This window comes from Protopterus annectens, chromosome 7.part0 (assembly GCF_019279795.1).
Source record: "Protopterus annectens isolate FY-2018-M chromosome 7.part0, PAN1.0, whole genome shotgun sequence".
Classification (NCBI taxonomy): domain Eukaryota; kingdom Metazoa; phylum Chordata; order Ceratodontiformes; family Protopteridae; genus Protopterus; species Protopterus annectens.
In genome coordinates this window covers 529422428-529438474 of record NC_056739.1, presented here as the reverse complement: position 1 = coordinate 529438474, position 16047 = coordinate 529422428, and positions in this window count along the sequence as shown.

Below are 16047 nucleotides of genomic sequence, written 5' to 3'. Positions count from 1 at the left end.
CACTCATACTACTGAATAGCTACCTCCCAAGCTGATGACTGTCAGTCCCTGTACAGATAGGCAGATGGCAGGTATCCAGCTTGGAAATGTACAGGCAACATACACTTGATTGATGCCCTACTATGCATGCAGCATGTGCATGAGATGGATATTCCTGTAGTAACAATGTCGGGGTATACTATGGGTTGTATCGCAATGTGTGATGGTGGGTACATCAGAGTGTCATCATGGGTTTCAGGGAGTACGATATCCACTGGGGGATGTGGGTGCTGTGTACATTATTACACCAAGGTACACCAGGTATATGTGCCATGTACCACACTATGGTTACCACTGTCACCATCAATCATACAGGTAACTGTTACCACAACCCAAGCCGGTTATGCATGTGATGTGTGCAGCCTACATGTAACACATTGGAGACATGGTCAAGGTAGTTAGCAGCGATAGGCCTGATATTTCAGATGTGTGTCTGGCTGTTATGTATCTGTAAATGTGTATATGATGGTATGCCACACTATGTATCGGCCACATACACGCATTACATCCCCCATCAGCATACTGTACATGCCAGGGGATGTTCTGCATCTTCCATGTAACCTGGGATACACCTCACTCTAAACACTGTGTGGTGTGTGCAATGCAAGAAACACGTCAGTATCATGACATTGCTTGGTAGGGGTCTAGTCCCAGTGTTGGCAAGTAGCAGTGTGCATGCATGTGGATGGGTGTACATCAGGTTGCAGTGTATACATGCCTAAGTGAGCCACCTGTCCATGTGGCACAGGCAGTAACCGGTATAGTAACCTGTGACATGTGTTCGATTCTACCCCAGATATGCAACTGCTATGGTGTCAGCACAGGGACATACTGCATTGTGCAATATGACTGCAGACCATCATCGTGCTGACACATGTACACCTACAACACACATGGATAACATTTTAGAGACCACAACCAATCAGTGTTACTAACAGATATAAGGCATCATTGCTGGATGGTTACACTACATGCCAAATATGCCTCACACTCTACTCCCTACAACATGTTACACTACAGGACTGTGGTACACTGTTGTACAGTCACCATGTGCATCAGAACCATATCAGCCTGTCCTTCCATCGATGGTATGGATGACAGGGATGGGGCACAGGTATCATCATATTCATAGCGCATCCTCGTGCTAACACATGTACACCTACAACACAATTGCATAAAATCTTAGAGACCACAACCAACCAGTGTTACTAACAGCTATTAAGGCACCATTGCTGGATGGCTACACTACCTGCCAAATATGTCTCACACTCTACTTCCTGCAAAATTTTACACTGCAGGACTGTGGTACACTGTTGTACAGTCACCGTGTGCATCAGAACCATATCAGCCTGTCCTTGCATCGATGGTGTTGATGACAGTAATGGGACACAGGAATCATCAAATGCACAGGGTGTGATGTTGGTTTGCCAGAGGCTGAGGGTGGGTCATACATTTAACACCATGTGAGTGGGTGAGGGGTGTACTCTGGGGAGCTGGCTGAGGTGATGTGGTGTGTGTAGGCATGGGGTTGCCCTAGGTGTGTTTGCATAGTGTGTGGGTATGCATGCACACAGTTCTGCCATGTGGCTGCCCTACATAGGTGTTTATGGACAGCTGCAGACCATACCTGGCAGGGTGTGCAGTTCACTGCCTCCGGCCATGGATACGTGGACTGTGTCTGCCAGAGGTTCTGCGGGCATGTCCAGGTACAGGCATTGATGTGCTACCCACACCTGCTGATGACATTTGTCCACTGGTACCAGGTCCCTCCTGGGACTGGCCAGGACCACATGCACATGGCCTACTGTGGTGTGGTTTCGACAGCACACCCCCTGCATTGCCGGGGCTGCTACTGTCACTACGGGAGCCCCTTGGTGTCTTAGCATGTCCTCGTTGACTGCCAGCTGTTGGTGTTGCTGACCCACATCCATGCGGCTGTCACCACAACCCACCACATATTGAAGCACGGACACACCACGGCCGATGAGAGCCATCATCTCATCATGCTGTCTATCCGCTTGCTTGGTAGAAGCATGGATGGTACCCAACAGTTCACGGAGGTTGTCGCTTACAGATGTGAGAGCAATCCTCTGCAGCCTAAGGCTCCATCTGGTGTAACGCTCAATATGTGCCTGCACCACCATTACAGCCTGAAACATGCTTCTGCTGGTTGCAGCTATGTTGCCTCTGCCAGGGCCATGATGTCCAGTGGCCCTACCATGAGCACCCTAGGACATCTGCCTATGTAGCAGCCTGCCAGGCATCTGGCTATGCCTGCTGTGACCGGACACAGTAGGCATGATTACCACACTTTCCTGTGCACTACCACTGCTATGGCCACTGGTGATATGGTTTGTATAGGCACTGAAACTGTGTGCAGAGGTGGGGTGGCTAAAAGGGGAATGTCAAATGTTGGCACAGTATTGGCCCCTGACAACCCCACCTGTGCCTCAGCATTATTTATTTTATTTATTTATTTTTATTTTACATTTGTTGACCGGGCTAGTCTAGCTGGATATGTGTCCATTTTCAGTGGAGGCCTGGGGAGAAAAGCTCCAAGATAAACTAAGTGAAAAACTTAAAAATCATTTTAACATAGGACTAGAAGAAAAATAAGACATATTAAGATATACATTGCAAATTACAAAATAAAACCTTGGAAGGATAAAAAGTAATAAGATAACTATGTAGCTGCATACATTATGTACTATGCTTCTAGCAGGTTATAATGTAAAAATCAGAGAGGGCAAAGCAAAGAGCTTTAGTGCTAGAATATTATAACAAAACTGTGTGAAATGCAGGTAATTATACAATAAAGAAGGACAGGTGATGAAAGAGTAATTATGTAAAATGTGCAACTAGAGTACAGAAGAAAGAAAATCTTCTGTAAAGAGAATTTAGAGAGACAGAGGATAGTATGGCTAGAGAGAGAGAAACTTTGTGTAATAGTAAAGAACTTTGTTTACTAGAAAAGAAAATGTCTTTGTTCTTGAGTAGTATAAAAGGTGGTATTTATAAGTTAAGAATACAAAATAGTACATATGTAGTCAATAATGGCAGAAATGTAGGTAAATCTGTTGGCTAGATGCCTAGTCTGGTTTAGAACAGGGGCACAGCCAGTGTGTTGTTAGGTAAAGTTTCAGTTTGTTTTTGAAAAGTGAGGGAGAAGGGAGATAGGAAAGATCACTGGGGAGAAGATTCCAAGTTTTTCCAATAGCATTAGAAAAGAGAGATTCTCCAGCCTTGTTCTTGGGTTTAGAGGTATGTACAAGGTTTTTGTGAGAGGAATGTAGGGATTTCAGATTTATATATGGTGTGATGAGGGTGGACAGAATAGGAGTAGAGGATGGTTTATAAAGGGTTTTATGGGCAATGGTTGGTTGGTGGAGTTTAATCACACTTTGTAGTTCCAGCCATCCAAGCTGTTGTATATTTATGCAATGGTGGCTTCTGTAGGGGTTACCTGTAGCAAACCTAGCAATATTGTTATAGGAAGTTTCCAGTTTGCTAAGGTTCTTTTTTGAGAGGTTAGTAAAAATTGGTGATGCATAGAGGAGAGTAGAGATTAGTTGAGTGTGCCCTATAGTTGTTCTAGCAGTGGGGGAGAGGAAAGGTCTAATCCTATATAGGGAGCCTAGTTTTTTGTTGACAGTTTTTATTGTATTATTGATATGGGTGTCAAAATTCAGGTTGTTATATATGATAATGCCCAGAAGTTTGGTGGTTGGGTCTGGTGATATAATGGTACCATTGGTGGATGTAATTGAGAAATCCAATGGAGAGGAATTATGCGTTGGAGTAAAGAGGAGTTTAGTTTTATTAGGGTTCAAAAGAAGGCAACGCTGTGTAAACCATTGTTCAACTATGTTAAATGTGTTCTGGGTAAGAGAGAGAAGTTCAGATTTGGATTTGGCTGAACATAAAAGTGTGGAGTCGTCAGCATATTGTATGCAAGTGGCTTGGGGGATGGCTAGATGAAGGTCATTAATGAAAATTGAAAAGAGGAGAGGCCCTAGTATGGACCCCTGAGGGACACCTATGGTAACTGGTTGAAGGGTAGAAAGTGTCTTATCCCAGATTACTGCTTGTTGTCTTTTATCGAGGTAGGACTGGAACCATTTTATGGAAGGTGTATCTAAAGAGAGGGATTTGAGTATGTTGATGAGAATCTGGTGATTGACCATGTCAAAAGCTTTAGACAGGTCAATGAAGAGTGCAGAGGAAAGGTAATTAAGGTTGTGTTTTTTATTTATACAATCTGTAAAGGACAGGATGGCAGTGGTAGCGCTATGTGGGGGTTTAAAACCATGTTGACAGCTGGAAAGTAAGTTATTTTGGGTTAAGTGTTCAAGTAGATGCATTTCTCCATGATCTTTGCCAGAAGTGAAAGAAGGGCACTAGGACGGTAATTAGAGAGTTCATTGGATTGTCCACCTTTAGGAAGAGGTATGATATGAGATACTTTCCATAGGCTGGGTATTTGACCTTCAGTGAGAGTCCTATTGATCAGAATAGAAATGGGATAAGCTATAGCTTTGGCTGATAGTCGTAGAAAGTCGGCAGGTAGTTGGTCTGCTGAAGGAGAGCATGGTTTAAGTTTTTGTAAAAGGGTCAGAATATATGAAGTTGGGATGGGTTGCAAGTGAAAAGGAGGAGGTGGGGTAGAGTTATAGGAAGGGAGATTAAAAATATTGGGTGATAGCTGAGAAGCTAGAGTTTGGATTGTATTAGTAAAATAGGTATTAAATATGTTGGCTGTATTGATGGGGTTATTATGGTCAGTATTTTGAGGGTTAGGAGTGGACAATTTACCTGGATGGAGTAATTGGTTAATGCTAGTCCAGAATTTATGAGGGTTGTTTTGATGTGGTTGTTGGAATTGTAGGTAGTAATTTTATTTATCTGAGAGTATAGCTTTCTTAGTGTCATTTCTTAGTTGTCTAAAGGTTAGGTGGTTGGCTGGGTTTTTAGTCATTCTCCATTTTGCCCAAATTTTATTTCTAAGGTGCATTTTGTGTTTAGTTAACTTAGAAAGCCATGGGGCAGACTTGGTTTTAACTCTAATAGATCTGGTTGGTGCATGTTGGTTAAAAATGGCTAAGAAGTTAGAGTTGACGTAATTGATGGCTTCTTCTAAAGGGAGATGTTTTAAAGGAGACCAATTACAAGTTCTTAGTTCTTTTTCAAAGAGCTCAGAGTTAAAGTTCTTTTTGGTTCTGATATTTTTAACAGATGTTGAGTTGGGAGTGAAGGTTTTGTGCCTAATAATATAGGTGAGTGAGTGGTCACTTATACTATCATGGAGGGTTCCTGAGTCATAGTTATTGGGGTGACTGTTGATAAGAATCCAGTCTAATATACTTGATTTTTGGCTAACTTTATTCGTCCTGGTGGGGTATGTAATGGTTTGTGAAAAGCCATATAGGTTAATATGGGTTGTAGGGAGGCTGCTACAGTAGCAATTCCAGTCAATGTTCATATCTCCCAAGATTATGGTTTCTTGGGGTAAGTATTGGGATAGCCAACAAAGAATATGTTCCATAGTGGCAATGTTATTGCCAGGAGGAAGATACATTCAGATGATATTGATAGATTTAGCATTGTTAATATGAAGTTTGGCGATGAGAATTTCAGCATTAGTATCTAGCAGTACTAATTATTATTATCATCGGTGTCTGTATGGACACCTACATCAGATTGCATGCAGGAGGGACCCTGACCCACCTCGACACCTGTAGGGGAAAACAATAAACGCACTTTAAAACTTGTACAGCATTGCCTAACAGTACACACACACACACACACACACACACACACACCCACACACACCCCCCACACACACACACACACACACACACACACACACACACACACACACACACACACACACACACACACACACACACACACACACTCACCTCCATAATACCTACCTGTCCATGGCTTTACAGACCAGACAGTCCCATGTATATGTCCAAGCATTATCCCATCCTCCATCACACTTGTTAACATGTACACATTGATACCACTCATTAACATCACAGTCCTCTAAATGCCCACACAAGTGGCCACAACACAAGGCCTGTTGCTTCTTTACCTGCCTGACCTGTGTGTAGTGAATTTACATGGCCTCACTGCTGTCATTTGGTATGCACCCTCTGTATGGCCAGAATGATGTGCATGGCCCCTATATGTGTGGGCTACTATGTTATATCCATAATAGCTCCCACTGGTGTGTCATGTATGTAATGCTCAGTACATGCAGATAAGCTGCTCCCTCAGCCCATCATGTGACACCTGTAATATTTGTATACACTCCCTGGTGTTTACTATTACTTCCCCAATGCATGTGTAGAGCTGCATACGTGGGTTGTAGGTGTCCTCTCTGCTGACTGCGATATTAAGTGTGTACCTGGAGTCTACCTTCCCTCTGGATGCCTGTTCCATGCTACAGCCCATATTATATTTGCTGTCTTGTGATTACACACATGACAGGTATTCCTGGTGTGTAATGTGGCAGTCCATGTCCATATACTGCACTGTCCCAAAGGGGGGTACAGCCATATGAACACCCCACAATCACGCATGTGCATACATGGCCACACACACAAACACACACATGCTCACATGCATTATACATGCATCTACCTCCCACCACTTCACCAGAGTGACTCTGCAGGCAAACTAACTAACCACTAGGATGCACACACAAACACACACACACACACACACACACACACACACACACACACACACACACACACACACACACACACACACACACACACACACACACACACACACACACACACACACACACACACACACACACATACATACAGGTGAGGTTGCCCAATGATCGTACACACACTCCTCCTATTACCCATCTGCCAACATGCAGAACACATAGTACAGAACAGCATGCAGCTCAGCTATAGTCAATCCATGCTAGCAACAGTATACATGTGTGTGATGCATGTGCTGTGACTAGGTGATGCTCCTTCCCCTCGATACCACTGCAACCATGTACACAGTATTGCTGTGCACCTGTTCTGCAACCTGCCATGTACTGTGCACCACAACTCACAGGTGTACAACCCATTACGGAATGTGTAGTACTGTGTCAGTTATGATAGCTTTACTTCTCACAGCCCCTATGTTTTTCAGCAACACATACCTGGGATGATATGTGGACTGTTGTCATTGGTGAATGCCTGATGCCTGACTTACAGCTGTCAACATCAACAGACCATGTATGACCACTGCAGAAATGCTTACAGTGACAACCATCTGAGCATACCATGGCTATGGGGGGTGTACACACCTTTATTGATTTTACACACACATCCTTGATCTGCCATGGGACCACAGCACTGCATATCTTAGCAATACACAAGCCCGGTATGTGACATATGCCCTGTACTTTCACATGCAGTGTCTGCAGCAGTTGGCATTGTCCTACAGGTATATACACTGGTGTTGCACTTTATATGGGTGTTGTTCAGAACATGCCACTACTGTAGGCCATGTCTACCAACAGTATGTTAGTCCCTGTGGACACAATCCACAATGACAGGATGTTAGTTGTCATGCAGGTGTGTGACATACACTTTCAATACCCCATCATGGTCACCCCTGTAAGACTGTGCATTTCACAGCAACAATACATGCACATGTACAACATGCATACAGGGTAGGTGTGCTAGATGTGTGCATGGAATATACCATCATCATTACATGCCCAATGTGTTGGCATGCATCTACATAAGACATACTCACTAGCTACAGGCTGCTGCCTTGTTGTTATCCTGGAGGGACCTACATAAGAGGGTGAGAGATGCAATGTCAGTTACCACACCTGTGGCACTGCTACAGGCTGGGTGCAGTGCTACCATACATCAATGGTATATTCCCACAATACTACCACATCTGGACATCTGTTTATCACTACAATGCAGCAACACAATATATCTATGACATGTCAGATATGCATGATCTACCTGTACCACTGCAGATATCTACACAACAGTGGTCTACTGATGTGCCCTGTGTCCTTACCTGCACGCTCTTTGGTTGGTGTGTGGTTGACACCCACCTCCATGAAGGGGTTCGGTGGTTGTTGGTGTTCCGGGTGGGCAGGTGCCATAAGGCTGAACAGGAGCTCCTCCACACATGTTGGGGGGATGGATGGCATACTCCCCATGGCAAGGTGATCCCCCTGGACTGCAGCAGCACACCGATGGGCATTGTGAAGCAGGTCGATGCAATGATGCCAGACCTGCTCATAACTGCGGTTATGCAGTTTGACATCATTGACCCTGTGGACTAGATCATTCCACAGGGCGGTCTGCTCCTGCTGCTCATAGGCTGTCCTGCCAAAGAGCACCTGGTAGTGCTGTACCAGGTGGTTGATGATGACCTCATTTTCATCCGCTGAATACATGGGTAACCTGCCGGGTGACATCTTGCCTGAAAGACATAAAGATGGAAACAGGCCTGAGCAACTCATAGGGCAAGCTTACCACAGTTCATAATGCATATCTCTGTCATCCCCCCACCATATCAGCTTCAACAGACTGCACACACAACTCATTAGGTATGGCTACAGCTTAACTACCATTTGGACAGATTTTGTATTGTACCACACCTTCTGCTATGTGATTGTAGCCATTTCCCCTGTGTGGACACTATCATTGCTGGCCTGTTACAGACTATTCACCTGCATGCCATTGTCAGGGCCACTACGGTTACATATATGCCAGTGGTATGGCTGCTTTGAGATTGCTGTACATCTGACAGTCCGTGTTATTAGGGATATCTGTACATGTTGTTGGACATGTACTGGGATTGTGTAGACTATTACTACAAACAAACGTTCTATAACAGTGACACAATAACATGTATATGTTCTATTGGCAAGCTGATCCACCTCTCCACACCCATCTGCCCATGATACCTGGCCACATCACATGTGTGTGCTAACCTGGGGCCTCCTCATGTACTGTTACAGTGATACCATCAGGTGGAACCACCCAGGGGATGTTGGCTCCCCCCCTCAGGGCACACACCAACATGTGCCTGTCACCTTAGCTCAGGTCTAGGGTCTGTTCCATAACGGGCTCCACAGACACATGAGGGATGTACTACATCAGTCTGAAGCACCTGGTACACATTCATACGGCCAACATGCTCCTCCTCCTCAGCCTCCAAACCAGACACCTTCAGGACATGGACTGCTGTTGGGTGTGGCAGTTGGTGGGAGGCTTGTTCCCATTGTGGCCATATTGGGGACCATGGAGCATACACATCACAGACCACACACACCATCTACAGTGCTTACCCACCACATGTGTCACATACTACCCCTGTAGACTGTCCTCTATATCTACCAATGCTAACCACCTCCACATGTGTACCTGCCATACTTTCCCATATTCCCATTGCATACTTCACAGACAGGGGCAATGTAATGCCAAGAAGGGACTAACATGTGACATACCCGTTCATGGTGCACACACACTGTCAGCTGTAGATATCTGTGTGTATTGCTATGTGTCCTGTTGCCGCACACATAGCACACATCACTGTGGTAGTGATATAGGGGACAAGTCTTTACATACATACATATATGTTTGTGTGTATGTTTGTACATATGTAGACGTGCATATAGGTATATATCGATATATGTGTAGATATATGTGAAGATATATGTGATGTCATATATATGCACACATATATGTTTACACATGGATATATGTATATTTCTGGACATACATGCTGATATACATATATATCCATATATATTTATGTGACATATGTACACATATGCATGCCTATATGTGGGGTACATTCAGACATCAGATCCACAATCTCACAACACCTTCCTGCACAGCTGCAATGTTCTGTCTTGCTACAACAGAGACAGGTGCCACATATGGACATTGCCTGACATTAGTGGGGTATATGTGGGACCTGTTTGCAGGAAACCCTATTACAAACCTATGGCATTCTTGCAGGCTACATTACAGATTCACCTGAATATCCTGCCAGTGGAGGGCTATGGCTCCCACATGTCCATCATAATAGCATTACTTCCACCACCAGCTATTGGCCTCATCATATACATACTTCCCATTACGCAACACACACTATGATGGCTTACATCTTGTCTGTCAGTGCTGATCTGCACAGTTAAAAGTTATGGGCCACTACCCACAGGGACAGACACTATTTTCCATAGCAGTTGTTCAGTTGAACATCATCACAACAAAACCTGATGGCACATATAACTCATTCCACATCATCTATCCAATTATGATGGACCAGGTACTACATTCTAATAAATGTACATATACTTCACATACCTGTTGTGGGAATGATGTCTTTATGACTGGCAGCTGCCTAAATGCCTGTGTCTTCAGCTATTAGTTTGCTGAGCTGTAGTTTTTTTCTTTTCTGTTTTCACTTTTGGTTTTGCTTTCTCTCTCTCTCTCTCTCTCGAGTGAATGGATCGAGCTGCTTTGAGTAGATTGCAGCCTCACTTAATAGGAGATACACTTGATCAGGTGATGGCCTCTGCACCAATCAGTGTCCTACACTTGCTAACTGCATGCAGCTTGCTGTGTAGTACTTCCAATTACCACTGTCATGGTAATAACCTACTATAAATCCCTACATCATGTGGGTGTGGTCCCTTTACTTTTCCTGTGTGAAGGACATCTTTCCTGTGTGTGGGCATCAGTGTTACATACAACAGGTAGCAATACCTCTTACAGGAGAACTGGCACACTTAGGCCAGCTACATATTTGTAGGAGGTTCCAGAACTACAGACAGAGTATGAGTAGAGTTATGCTATGCTTTGTATAGTATTGGTGTTACAGCAGGTGTGTGTACATACTAGTTTACCCTGGAATGCAGTTTGTCTGCATAGCTCTCAAATGTGGGCCTGTCCTCTTGGTGGCTAGAGGTGTGCCTGTCATGTTTTGTCTGTCCACCACACAGGTCCTGTGTCAGATATTTTACTGGCAGTGTGTGTGTTGAGTGCTATCAGCACATGGCTACATCCATTTATGTTTCTAACCTCAATTAACTGACTAATGGTATGTTGCAGACTATCCTGTAACGCCAGCGAATTGCTTAGAGTATGGCAACAGTTTTCCAGATATGGGCCTGTGTTCCAGCCTCTGTCCTCCACCTACATACCAAGCTGTGCACATATGACATGCTGTCAGGGGTTGTTCTGCATTGGGGTGTGAGTATATCATACTGCCATTGCTGCCCATCAGTCCACTGCTGTTATATCCCCCACAGATACAGTGGGGCTGGGGCCATATATGTATGGGCTTCGCCTGCACAATACACGTGTGCCCTTATGCACTCCAGAGTCCAGTGCATGTAACAGTTGTATATGGCCCTGTATTATGGAGTCTGGGGGAGATGCACCATAAATGACCTAGGGTGTTACAAAATGTGGGGGTATCAGGGGTGAGCTGCCTTAAGGTATCTGGATGTACAGTACTGTATACTTCACCTATATTTACATTACTTACATAAATTGGGTTAATGTAGGCCTACTGCCTCCTGACATACAGACTGTCCTGTTTGTCAGTATGCTTGTGATGGTGTCAGTTATGCCTTGTTATGTAACAATTACATCCCATTTGGTCAACAGAAGTCTTTACCACCTAGTGCTTTTGTACAGAGTGTAGCTAGAGGCTGCTGAACTATAAACCTGCATTACATACTGTTGATTGTTTGGTATCCTGTGGCCCAGTCTGTCTTTGCCATTGTAAAATTTGAAGGGCTTGGCCTGGACAGCAACAGTTGTGAACCTTTCCAGACTACTGTATTGGTATGACTGTTTCACAGTTGCATTACTTTGTTTATATGGATGTCAATGTCTGAACAGCTATATGACATGGCATCTAGAACTGTAATAGTACACAAATAAAGGTTTTCCATTTCTGCAAACCTGTGTGTGGTGTTTTATCCTATGACCTCTCTGTGGGTATATGTTGCAGGCAATGATTGTCATTTGTATGGGCAGCCCATACAGTGTCCAATTGTTCAGGTGTGAACTGTAGGCATAGTGGCTGTTCTATATTTTGTGCACCTTTTACATATGTATCTTACTGTACATATCTCTGTGTGTGTATGTGTAGTCACATGTATATCTATATATATATGTAAATATATATATATATATATATATATATATATATATATATATATATATATATTATATATATAATATGTATATCTGTATCTACATATATGTGTCTGTGTATATGTATCCTGGGGATGTTGATAGCTTCCACATTTTACATTTCCTATGGAAGCCAGACTGTACGGCATATGTTACCAATACCAGCCTGACATCATACAGGTGGGATATAGTACCGTTAACATCTTGTGGCCATGTCATGTCAGGTCCTGGTTATGGGATTTGCAGCACTTGGTAGTGTATTGCAGGGTGGAGGTGTTTAGCTGTGGGGGGTATGGCTATTCGTACAAGACATATATTATTTTGGGCCACTCAACCCCATTAACGGTGCATGTGGACATATTTGTTTTTGTTAATCTACCATTGCTATCTACAGATGTATGGCCACATATACCTATATAGATATATATATATATCTGCTTACATATATATAACTATGTCCGTATATACCTACATAGATATATATCTGTGTACATATATGTACCTTGCTGTGTATATGTAGACATATAGGAGTAGACATATATATGTGTCGATGTAGGCATTTGCATGTATATATGTTCATTCATATATATATATATATATATATATATATATATATATATATATATATATATATATGGGTCCTCTTCAAATTACCGAAACGTCAGTTCGCCGACACGCGGAAGAGGAACGCGAAAGGACCGACAACGCAGTTGACTGACATGCTGAAATCCCGACAGCTGGAAGACCGACAAGGGGAATGTGTAAGCGCGACTTGGTAAGTATGCGATAGTGAGGGATTTTGGATTAGGGCGCAGACAGGTAAGTGTGCAATAGTGAGGGATTTAGGGTTAGGGTGTGTGAAAGGTGAGTGTGCGGTAGTGTCGGAGTTAGGGTTTGGGTAATGTAAGTGTGTGTTAGTGACGGGTTTATGTTTTAGGGTGGGTTAAGTAAGTTAGGAATAGGGTGCAGGTAGGGTACGTGTCTGGTACTGTCGGACCTTAGGGTTAGGGGTGGGTTAAGTGAGTTAGGGTTAGGGTGCAGGTAGGGTAAGTGTGCGGTAGTGTCAGACCTTAGGGTTGGGGTGGGTTAAGTGAGTTAGGGTTAGGGTGCAGGTAGGATAAGTGTGCAGTAGTGTCGGACCTTAGGGTTAGGGTTTGGGTTAGGGCTAGTGGATATGTAATGTAGTGTAATGTGTTGTTTACGTTTAGTGTGTCGGTGTAATGGTGTTCAGTGTTTTACGTTGTCGGTATTGTATGTTGTCGGTTATTTGGTGTCGGTGGTTTGTGTGTCGGCGAACTGGTGTGTCGGTGTTCTAAAGTAGACCCATATATATATATATATATATATATATATATATATATATATATATATATATATATATATATATATTTATATATATATATATATATATATATATATATGTATATATTTATATATATATATATATATATATATATATATATACACACACACACACACACACACACACACACACACACATATGTTGTATCTGTTTTGATATTAATATATTTACACACACACATACATCTAGATGTTGGTATACATTCTCTGTACTGTTGTATGACTGGACTGGATGATATGTTTCTGAAAACATCAGATTGATGTATTTCTGGCTTGGCTTAGTGGTAAGGCACTGTGCCTATGGTGTGCAGGGTCCTGGGTTTGAGCCTTGTAGAGACTGTTTGTTGCTAGGCAGAACATGGGCTGTTGGATACAGAGTGATTAAGGCATTTCAAAGCAGTTGTAAGCGGGTTTGCGCATGTTTATGCGGAGGTAAGCACTGCCAACTTCCAGTTACAGTTTCTTATACTCAATTAGCTTCTAAATTGCTTAATGTGTGTAGGCATTGCTTACCCCCACACAAACAGGCTTAAACCTGCTTACTGCTGCTTAAAAGTGCTTGCTCCTGCTTATCCATGTGCTAATTTCTTTAAAAGAAAAGAAAAAGGGGTTGATAGGAAAGTGGTGAAAAAAAGGGCACAAAGAAGGAAAGACAGGTGGGAAAATAGCCAGAGATGTGCAGGAGGTGTGTAGGGAAGGTCCATAGCTGCCCATTTCTTCTACAGTAACAGGTGTGCATATACACTGAATTTGGGGGTAGATTTGGACACTCAAACCCCTGGGTTAGGGTGAGGACAGCAATAATTCATTGTGATGCCATTTAGACCAGATTACATGTGTCCAGTGGACATGTGTACGAAATGGACAGCTATGTATGGGGCGAGATTTTGTTGTGGGAACAGATTGCCCTTTTTTTTCAGGTGAGAGTGGGATGTTTGGGAGGGGTAGTAGGTATATTTGGGGAGGTAGGTTGGGTAGGTTAACAGACAAGAAAACAAGATGCATACAGTGGGGGTATATGACACATGTGGGGGGTAAACACCTTGGATGGGGAGGGGTGTTTGGAAGTCGCAAGCCCATGAGCCCTCAAATGGAAACAGTGGGACTGAGGTCCCCACCCATGGGCAGTCACCACTGCACTTTCATGGCCCCAAAGGTGTCTGTGCGGGGGGGCTGGGTAGGAGGGGAAGGCTCACCCTCTAATTGTGTCATGCAGCCCTCAAGCTGGTGTAGCTGGTCTCAAATCTCCTTGTAAAGCTCCCTAAGCACCACAGCCTGGACTTGACGGTGGTGACAGGTTCTTCTTTGCCCCCGCTCCCAGGGTGCCAAGCCCCATCCACTGCAGCAGTTCCACCTGAAGGTGGTGCAGGTCCAACAGAGAAGGAGGTCCCAGGCTGGGCCCCAGATGTGCTGGTGCCCGGTGCCATGGCCAGCTGAGGTGGGACAGTTGAGTCTGCTGGGACCGGCCTTTCCATACGAGCTATGGTGTTGCAGTTTTAAGAAAGGTATCAGTTAGTAATAGTCAACAGCATTCAGGATTAGTTATAACAGCATGCACAAGTATTCCCATTAACCCAAGACACCAGATTTACAACAGTTGCAGAGCCAGTAGAACACATGCATATATGGGACAACAGTGGCCATTACAATAGCATGCAGGTTTAATTGATGGCAAGAGGCCACCAATATGGGAGTATTTTAACATGGCACATGCACAGAACCAAATGTAAATATTTATAAAGCAATAGGACATATGTCTCTAAAAAAAATTTGGAGTGTACACGTATCCAGTGAGGTGTGTAATTAAGTTATTGTTGCACATATGGTGGGGGTGTGAAAGAGAGGTCATTTAGCAACTGATATATCCCTGTAGTTTTCACAACTTTCTTAGTCACTGCAGTGATCTGTCCCTTACATGTATTATTACACTACCCAATGGCCTTATTTTGTACAATGGTATGTTTGTAGATTAGTATATAAGTGAACTGTGTCTTACGTATAGTCTACACCTCTTACCTGTTATAGCTGTTGAGAAAATCATTGTTAACACTACCTGACAATTTTTACACATACTCCCAGATTCCATGCTTGTAGACAAGTATATAAATGAACTGTGTTGTACCTACAGTCTAAACCTTTTACCTGGTATAGCAGTGGAGAAAATCTTTAACACTGCCTGACAAATTCTACACATACTCCCAGATTCCATGCTTGTAGACAAGTATATGAGTGAACTGTGCTGTAACTACAGTCTACACCTCTTACCTGTTATAGCTATTGAGAAAATCATTGTTAACACTACCTGACAATTTCTACACATACTCCCAGATTCCATGCTTGTCGACAAGTATATAAGTGAACTGTGTTGTAGCTACAGTCTATACCTCTTACCTGGTATAGCTGTGGAGAAAACCTTTGTTAACACTACCTGACAAATTCT